Consider the following 9,709-nt stretch of genomic DNA (forward strand, 5'->3'; position numbering starts at 1 on the left):
CCCTCAGAATGCCAACAGACCCAGGAAATCAGTACATCCTGCCTCTACCCACCTTACTCTGAAGGAAGCTTGGGTTAAAGGAAGGCCATCTTCAGGGAAACCTGCCCCAAGATTTGCACATCATGATAAATATATAAACGACAGTCTATTCTCTCCATTTTATTTACTGTCTGTAATTGTTGATACATTTCACTGAGGCTGAAGTCCGTGGCATTTTGGTTGACTATGTATCAAATTGAATATTTTTTAAGACCATAATTTTATACAGTAATTCAGACACATTTCCATTAAAAAGTTAGTAGCCTATCAAGAATTCAGTCCACAGTGTGGCAAATCTGTACTGTGCCCAAGCCTATTTCAACACTTAGGAGAAGATAAGCTGAAAGGTTGTGCACAAATAAGTATGCAAAGTGGGAATATGGAGACACGAGCTAAGATGACCAGAGGTGACTGGCATCGAGGGAAGACCTGTGAAAAACCTGCATCGGTAGCCATGTGCTCATCACAATCCTGCAAATCATTAGAAGAAAAGAAAGGCAAAAGATGAATGTTCAGGCCCCTGGGCTAGGACATCAGCCAGCCGAGGTGCACAGGAGTCTGTCCTAATCTGTGCGAAGTCTGGTACTGATGAGATTAAATTGAGCTGAAATTATGTGCAGATTATTCCATGACTGAAAGACTCTGGGAGAACACTCACTGGTGCTCAGGGAGTTTGAACTTCCTGGAGGGTGTTGGGGGCCTTGTGTCATCCTAGCCTAAAGATATGTACATAATTTCCCAGTGATTGCTAGTGGGTTTGCCCACATTCCATGAAGACAAATTGGCCACCACTACTAAGGAGGGTCATGAAGGCCAGGGGAAGATGTTGCTGTAGCCCATCTGCCCCCACAGGCAGGAAGGTTTGGAACAACTGGCTGTGAATGTAACATTTGAACGATCCGGTGTTATCCATGATGATGTCCATTTTCCCTTAGTTTGTCTGGACTAAGTCTCTCATGCATAACAAGTAGATACTCTAATCATTTAGATTTAACGAATGGCCTTCTGATTCCCTTTAGGAAAGGGAAAGTGTCCCAATCTAGTCTCTGGCAGAGAATACTTCAGAGAGAAAATGGCTTAGGTTAAAGCATTCTGATAAGCAAATTCATCCAAGATATGTATGACTAAGAGTTATTTAACGTGCTGCATTTTAAGAGAGGAAGTCAGTTATTTTTAAGGAACAATTTAATGACTCCATACCTCATTGCAATAGAATTTTTTTGTTGTGTTTTATTTTGTTTTAAGTGGGTGGACTTTCTGGATGCTTCTTAATTGACATACTTAGATCAGTGCATCTCCACCTTTAATGTATACATGAACCACCTGGGGATCTTGTTAAATTTGACTCTGATTTAGTAGGTCTGGGGTGGGGCCTGAGCTTCTACATTTCTAACAAGCTCCCATTGGGGGCTGGTGGTGTTAGTAAGGGACCACCCTTCAGGTAGAGAAGTGGAGATGATGTTGGCTGTGAAGCACAAGCTAGGATCAGAATACTTGCCAGAAGAGTTGTGAAATGCCCTTTTCTGAACTGTCCCAGAGATTCTTGTTCAGGAGCCCTGGGGTTAGGCAGTCAATAAGATTTCCAATCTTGCCCAACTGGCTTGTTCCCATGTGGGGTGGGGTCTGGGAGCCTTTATAATTAACAAGCTCCCTGGTGATGTAGGTGGTCCAGACCACACTTGAAGGAACACTGTTTTGGAGCAGATGTCTCAAAATTTAATGTGCATACAAGTCCCATGGGACCTTGTTTAGATGTAGCCTGGTTCCACATTTCTAACCAGCTCTCGGATGATGCCAAGGATACTGGCCTGCAGACCACAGTTGGAGTCACAGTGCCGTAGAGTCATGGTTCTCAAAGTGGGGTCCCTGGATAGGCATCAGCCTCACCTGGGGAACTTGTGAGAGATGCAAATTCTCCGGCTCCATCGCAGACTTACTGAAGGTCTGGTGGAGCCCAGTGATCTGTTAACAAGCCCTCCCAGTGGTCTGAGGCATGCTGGAGTTTGAGAACTACTGCTAGAGGTGTGGTAAGTGCTCTCACCCTCCACAAATGCTTCCCCAGCATGGAGCAACACCCCAGTAGAGTAGCTGAGGGCTGTTCATTCACAGGGGTGCCTGTGGCCTCAGGAGGACACTGATTCTAAGAAGAGGAAGCCCTTGAGGAGTAGGTGCTGACATGGATGGAGGTGCCCCTGAGGGTTAATGATGTCTTCAGTCCAGGTTGGTGGCAGAAGGAAGGGCTGGCTCAGAACTGGGATGCTGGGCAACAAGGGTTGGGTGGTGGGGGTGAATTTGTGACCCAGGGCCTCCTGTCTTCTCAACATTTCTGCTGCAGCTCAGGGCCCTTCCCAGGACCCACGCCCCTTGGGAATGCTGTACACCCACTGTTTATACTAAGGTGTTAAGAACTTAATGTGTTACTTCTTCCAGGGTCATTTGCATTTAAAAAGTCGATTCCGGGAGGAAGCACTATTTCTAAAGTAGAATTTTGAGCTCTGAGATGCCTGGGTAGGAAGCTGCCTGGCCTTGCTCAGTAACAGCCTATGTGGCAGATGTATGTGGCTCTGCCTCCTGCTTTCACTAGTGAAAGCTGGCAGGGACCCTCCCTGGGTGCAGGCGGAGCGCGAGCTGAGGAATTCCCCATCTGCTTGGCTGCCTCCTGGAATCTCTCACAGCTCCATCCTCTGTGGGAGAGCGGCAGCAATTAGCATAACTGGAACAGAAACTCTTTGTCTACATTCCAGACTGTGGGATTCAGGCCTCCCCCAGAGACATACTAATTATGTGGAAAGGACCCTGGGTGCTTATTGGCATCAATTCTTGCTCAATGTTGCTGCTGCTGGAGAATAAACCAGGTGTAGGAGGCACCATGGCCCAGGCTTGTGCCTTCTCATCCGGGAAACCTCTTGCTACGCCAGCCCCAGAATTATCTCAGTATCTTCCCCTTCCAAATTTCTACAGCCCTCTGTGGTCAGGAAATCATGCTTGTCCTTGGCATGAGTGTCTTCCATCACCTCAGCCATGCTTGGTTTCCTCCCCATCTGGACTGCAGTTCATGCACAGGAGACCTTGTTTTATACTTAATAAACTAATCAAACAACCAATCAATCAATGTTTATTAAAGAAACCTTTTGCCAAGCACTGTGCAAAGATCAATAAGGCACCATTTGGAATGAGATGTGTGCAGCGTAGGTGGGGATGCAGGGGTAAACAGCTGAGTGGACAGTTCCATAGCAATGTGAACAGAGGAATGCATTGGATGCCCTGGACACATTGAGGAGGGGGTATAGAAAAGTGCTTAGGAATGACTAGGGGGAGGGCTTCCTGAAGGAGGTGACATCTGAACAGTATTAAAGATGAAGAGGGTTTATCATCTAGGTGAAGGAAGAGCATGTACAAAGTTACATGGGAGTTTGGGGCTTTCCTGGGACCACGGACAGCTGAGGCGGCTAGACTGTGGAGAGGTGGATGGCTGGGTCCCAAAAGGTTTTGCCTTCTAAGCTAAAGTTTGGAGGCTGACCTGATGGCACTGGGCAACTAGCGAGGGTTTTGAATCAGAGGGTGATGTGGTCAGGGTTGTGTTTAGAGAGGGCCACAGTGTGGGGGATGGGCTGGAGGGGCACCCTGGAAGGGGAGAGAACAGAAAGGCACCAAACTGCTGAGGAATGAGACCAGGGCAAGGAGCGGGGCGAGAGGAAGGAGGTAGTGTGGCACAGAGGCACTGGGGATAGGATCCTGGTACATGGTGGTGCCACGGGGATCAAGACAGGGATGACAGTGGGTGAGGACAATTCCTGTTCTGGACACAGTAAGTGAGGTGCCCATGGATGGACCGGACTCATGGGGACCTGGGACATAAGGGTCTGGAGTGAAGGAGAGGGATCTGGCAGAGGGATCTTGGTGCTGGAAGTGGCATGAGGTGGTGGCATGAGATGGTGGCGAGCCCCACTGAATTTGAATCCTGGCTTTGCCCCGTACTTGTGCAGACTCTAGGAAGACACTGGACTCAACAAGATCACATGTGTAGGGTGCTTAGCACAGTGCCTGGGACATCGTAGGCACTATGCACATGGTTTCCACACAGCTGGAATTTGAAGCTGGATGTGGGAAGGATGGCCTGGGGGCAGATGAGCAGGGTGACAAAGAGGAGAGCCACGAACAGAAACCTCAAGCAGCCAGCAGCCAGCAAGAGAGGAGAGGGGGGCCAGGGAGACCAGGAAAGGGAGAGCAAATGTCCCGGACATCTGGGGGGTCATGAAATGAACGGAAGGCTTGTTGACTGTCGGCCATGAGGTTCCTGGTGATTTTAAAGCAATTTCAGTGGGGTGGGAAATGAGTGTGGAAAACACTTGCAAAAAACTTTGCTATGAAAGACTGGAAATCATAAAACGAGGCAAAAGGAAGAAGTGATATGTCCCACATCTCACTGAAATTGTCTTTGCAGGAACCATCTGCCTCCCTGACCCCCTCTCAGCATCCCTGCGTGCCCCAGTCTGGCTTCGGGGCTGCTCTCCTCCCAGCTCCCCTGCAGGAAAAAGCTGTAGCAAAACCCACACATGGTGAACTGTGCTTATTGGTTACTTATGTGTCTTCCCGTTAGACCATGAGGAGCCCAGGAACTCTGCCTGCGGGGTTGGGTTTCCCAGCATCTCTCCCAGTGCTGGGCACCAACTAGGTGCTCCATAAACGAGTCTTGGACAGGCTCATGTGAGATGTTGAAGGCTCCTGCTTCCAGACGCTGTCTACCTGGGAGACCCATGTGGGGTGAACCAGGACTGTCCTGGGATGGAGCTGCAAAGCACCTTGTGATTCAAGTATGACCAAGAAAGAGAAAAGGGCTCTGAGGATTCTCCTGTCATCAACCCTGGGGCAGTGCCTCATGAATAAATGTTCAAATGCAACCATGTTCACACCAGGCATGTTGACCCAGAGTAGCTCACTTATTTGTTCCTGGAACCACTGTTTGTAGGTGCTAAGTACATGCTAAGTCTTGTCCCTCCTTGGGCTTGAAAAGTCAAAAGGAAGCGGAGCTGTCAGTGTGTGGGTGCTGTGAGTGAAAGGATCTGGCCACGCACAAGTCGTAGTTCCCTCCTTGCTGACTCCTCAACCTGGCCTGGGCTTTCTAAGGGTGAGCTGCAGGGGCAGGGGATGCACTGGGAGGTGCTGTGGTGATCTCAGTCTCCTCACCTGGGAAGTCAAGGAGGCATTTCAGCTCCTGTTGGCTCAGATTCTGCTTGATTTTAGATCCTTGCTAGAGATTTGGTTTTGACCGGAAGAGGCTGGAAGGCAGTTACGCACCTGAGATAGGGCCTCCGAGGAGTGTGGAGGGTTGAGAATGGGAGGTGATCAGCTGACTACTTCCATGCTCTCGTGTCATTTCATCCAACTGAGCAGGCAGCGTGACCCTAGCCATGAGACACCCTAACAACCAAGGCAAGTTCTCAGTGACTGAAAGTTCACGTGAAATGATATACATGGGCTCCTGTGGGAAAAGCAATTTGGACCAGACCAGTTCAGACCTGCCCTGAAAGTAACCCAAAAGCCCATGAGGTGGTCTCAGGACTCCATGGGACCATTCTCTCTAGGACCTTCACTCTGGATCTGCTCTGGCCCGGAAGCACCTAGTTCTGTGCTGCGCTTATTAGCCAGCCTCTTAAGGAACCCAGGGCCAACGCAGACACAGCCTGTAGGGAGGAAAGGCAGTCTCCTGGGTATCCATCATAGTACAGCTTTCTCCCTTATCTACAGCAAAACCATTTGAAGGAACCTCTCTCTGTCCTTGGTGCCATGAAATTGCTGACCCCTAAAGGCCTGGCATAGTGTCTCGGTGGATAGGGCAGGGATTCTGGGAGAGCTTTGTTCTTCCCTCTTTGGCAGTGAGGTTTCAGGCAGGAAGGCAGAGAGGAGGCTGCATCATGCACTCTGCTTTCCTTAGCCTTGCAGAGGGCCCATGTTTCTTACGCATTTACACTTCTCACGGTGCCTGGCATTGGGCTGGACAAACAGGTGCTACCCCTAAAGTACTTGTTGATTGACTGAATGAGTCGCAAACTGCAAAAACAAAATGCTTTTCCCATTTCCTAAATTATATACATGGAGATCTGCCATTTCAACCTGGTCCTGAAGGATGAAGTTCAGATTTTCTGTTTGAATAGTGGGGGCTGTCATGCCCTGGGTGGGAGGTATTCCCAGCCCACCTCTGTCCGCCACCCTGCGGAGCCCGCTCATCCCAAGGCAGCTTTGTTTGCCTTCTGGCTCTGATCAGACAGTTGGTGAGAGTGTGTTTTGTGACTTGGTTGGTGTTTGCTTTAGGAAGTGGCTCTTACATCTTGAAGTTAAGAAGACCCTTCTGATGGACGGCTACTAAGTTAACTTGAGGGGATGAAGAAATTTTAGCATCTTCAGAGTATGTTTTTATTTTCATTGCAACGATGACACTCTGAAAAGGCGAGACAATGTGTTTTCACAGGGAAGAGCTGTGAACTTGGGGTCAGAAGACTTGAGTGGTTCTGCCACTAAAGGTCCACGGATGCTTTTACCACCTGGGCTCAGTGTTTTCATCTATAAAATGGGGGTAAGAATACTTCTCCCAGCCCCTTCTAGGCTAGTTTTGAGGATCCAATGAGATAAAAATATGCTAGAGCCCTGAAGGAGCCACACGGTGTCTTGAGGTAAGGGATGGTTCCTCTGATTACAAGCCAACTAGACTCTCCCTCCTCCAGGTATCTGCTAGCCCAGTCCACAGGCCTGCAGGGTGTGGGGGGTGTTGGTGGGTGCGGGGCTCGCAGTCCAGCTCAAGGCCCTCCAGCTGGCAGCACAGTCCACTGTCTTGTATCTCTTGTCTATTTTGCCCCACACTAGAGCCAGTGGGACTTCAAAGTTGGAAATGTCTTCTGGTATTTGCCATGAGCAAACAACTTTCCTGGCGCTGTACCATGAGGGCCCCTGGGAAGGTCACCGTTGGAGAAGATCAGAGCCTGGCCTTTATCTCCGCGACAGTTACACTCTTTATAGCCGCTCAGGTGTCGTATTGTTTCCCCAGGGATGACGTGATTGGAATTCAGCCCATCTGTGTAGCACTCCCCACTACTGAATTAGTACAGGGGAGACCGAGGAATCGCACAATGGACAATGAAAGCAATGGACTTGGGATTTTACAAGCTCCCAGAAATTCTCTTTTGGTTGAAAGGCAGCTGAGCAGAGAATGGTTAAACATCTGGAGTTCTCTTTTCTGATCTGGCAGCTGGGAATGTGGCAGGGGTGGCTTATTAAATTCCGGGGCATCGTCTTGTTAAAACTATCTTATGTGAAGCAGGCCAGCACCCGAGGGAGAGGAGGTGGCTTTCTGGGGGCTGTGTCTGCACGGTGGCTGAGCCAAAATATTGGCATCAGAAGTATGGAATTTAGCACACACACAAAAAAGAGAGATCAATTCACAGAGAGCAATTTTGAATAGGATACAGGGATCAACAATGTCTGATTCTTGTTCTTCAGGAAGCTACAAGAAAGGTTATAGACTATAGCCACATATGGTTATGATCCATGGTGGACTGTTACAAACACTATTTGGAGGTGCCAACCCAGTGTGATGGAGATTTAGGGTATTGCTATGGTCTCAATATTTGTGTCCCTCAAAATTCATGTGTTGAGGTCTAACCCCCAGTGTGGGGCCCTTGGAAAGTGATTAGGTTGGTGCCGTTGTAAAAGAGACCCCACAGATCCCCCAACTCCTTCCCTCATTGGAAGATACAATGAGAAGTCCTCACCCCACCAAGCTGGCACTTTGATCTTGGACTTCCAACCTCCAGAACTGTGAGAAATAAATTTCTATTGTTTATAAACTACCCAGTTTCTGGTATTTTGTTATAGCAACCCAAACAGACTGAGACAGATATCATTGGGAAAGTCCTGGAAGTCTGATGGGTAGTGGGTAGCTGCACCAGCCTAGGGCTGCAGAGCCACACCCATGGCCATGTGTCTCAACAGAGCCCCACATTTTTTGCCACCATAAGCTGGTAGCCTGAGAGCATTATTATATCAGTCCGGGCTTGAGGCCAGTCTCTTTGGAGATAAACTAGCAGCTATGGCATAGGCTGTATCAGACACATGCCAGGGATGACTACCTTTCTGGAAGACAGCTGCCCTAGGGACTCCAAGCCTATCACCCTACGAGGCCTCCTCTGATTTAGACTCGCCCATCCCCCAAAGTTGAGGTTCCCTCCTACTTTAAACAAGTAAAGAAAAATTGAAGCCATCAGAAGCAGCCCCTTCCCTTCTTCTCCTGTTTTCACCCCTGTTCCCTCTCTGCGTCACAAGGGAAGTTGTGTCCTTCATCTCCTCTCCTGTCCAACTGACTCCCAACACCTGTGCCCTGGATTTCACCATCTACTATTCCCACCAAACGTCCCCTCTCTCCCAAGGAGGAAGGGCTGGATGTGAAGACGATGCCATCACCACTGCTCTGCGGCCAGGGAGGGACTCGCTGAGCAGGATGGCCGAGGAGCTTGTGTCTCTGGGAGGGAAGAAGGCACGCCCACCATCTCGCAGGGACTAAACTCCAGGCCACAGGCCTTGGGAGACTGGAAGGGGTGAGAGGCCCGTGGTGTGAGGAGGAGACCGGGTGAGGCCCCGAAGATGACAGGGAGCCTCTGGGGAGGCCGGAAGCTGAGGGTGAGCACGGAGCCTCCACACTGCTTTGGTGGGACATGCCTGCCTCTTTAGATAGAATGACTTCCCATATCTCCTCCCAAGCTCTGAGCAAAAGCTGGTGTCTCCCTGTTGTTCCTGGTTTGGGAGGCTGGCCTGTGGTCTCTACTTTTCTACATTCTATTTCCTGCTTTTCCCTGGACATTCCTCCTCCTACTCGCATCACTGCTTCCTAGTCTAAGCTAGTATTTCAGCTACTCTGGCTCTCACTTGGATCGAGCTTCCCAGTTTCTGACTCAAGAGACAAATACCTGTCCTCAGCTTGGCTTTTGGGAGCTTTCCTTCCTATCTGTTTTACTGCGTTCTGTGACAGCCGTGTTCTTGTAAGGACTCCTCCATCACGTCACTCCCCAGCTCAGTGGTGTTTGGAAGCTCCCCCAGATCTGGTGGCCTTGACAGCAGGAACAGCTGCCCAGGCCAGCACTGACTCTGTTGCTGTAACAGCCTGCCCTGCTGTAGGGGCAAAAGGCCTTCCTGCCAGTGAACATTTGGGGTGTGTGGGGTGTCCTTGTTTTTCGGACTGAGTATTATGCAATAGGAGGTATACACATGTAGAGGAATGTATTTTAGGGACTGGCTAATGTGAGTGTGGAGACTGGTAAATCCTAAATCTGCAGTGGAGGCTAGCAGGCTGGAGGGCCAGGGAAGAGTTGCTGTTTGAGACCAAAGGCAATCTGCTGGCACAATTCCCTCTTCCCTAGGGAAGGTTAGTCTATTTTGTCTATTAATGCCTTCAACTGATTGGATGAGGCCCACTCATATTATGGAGGGTAATCTGCTTTACTTAGAGTCTGCTGACTTAAATGTTAGTCACATCTGAAAAAAATACCTTCACAGGAACATCTAGAATACTGTTTGGACAAATACTTAGGTACTGTAGCCCAGCCAAGTTAACGCATAAAAGCAATCATCACAGACTGTTTATCTTACTCTTCTAAGAAGTGCATTCCCCCAGCCTGGGTGT

Source organism: Manis javanica, chromosome 9 (genome assembly GCF_040802235.1).
Source record: "Manis javanica isolate MJ-LG chromosome 9, MJ_LKY, whole genome shotgun sequence".
Classification (NCBI taxonomy): Eukaryota; Metazoa; Chordata; class Mammalia; order Pholidota; family Manidae; genus Manis; species Manis javanica.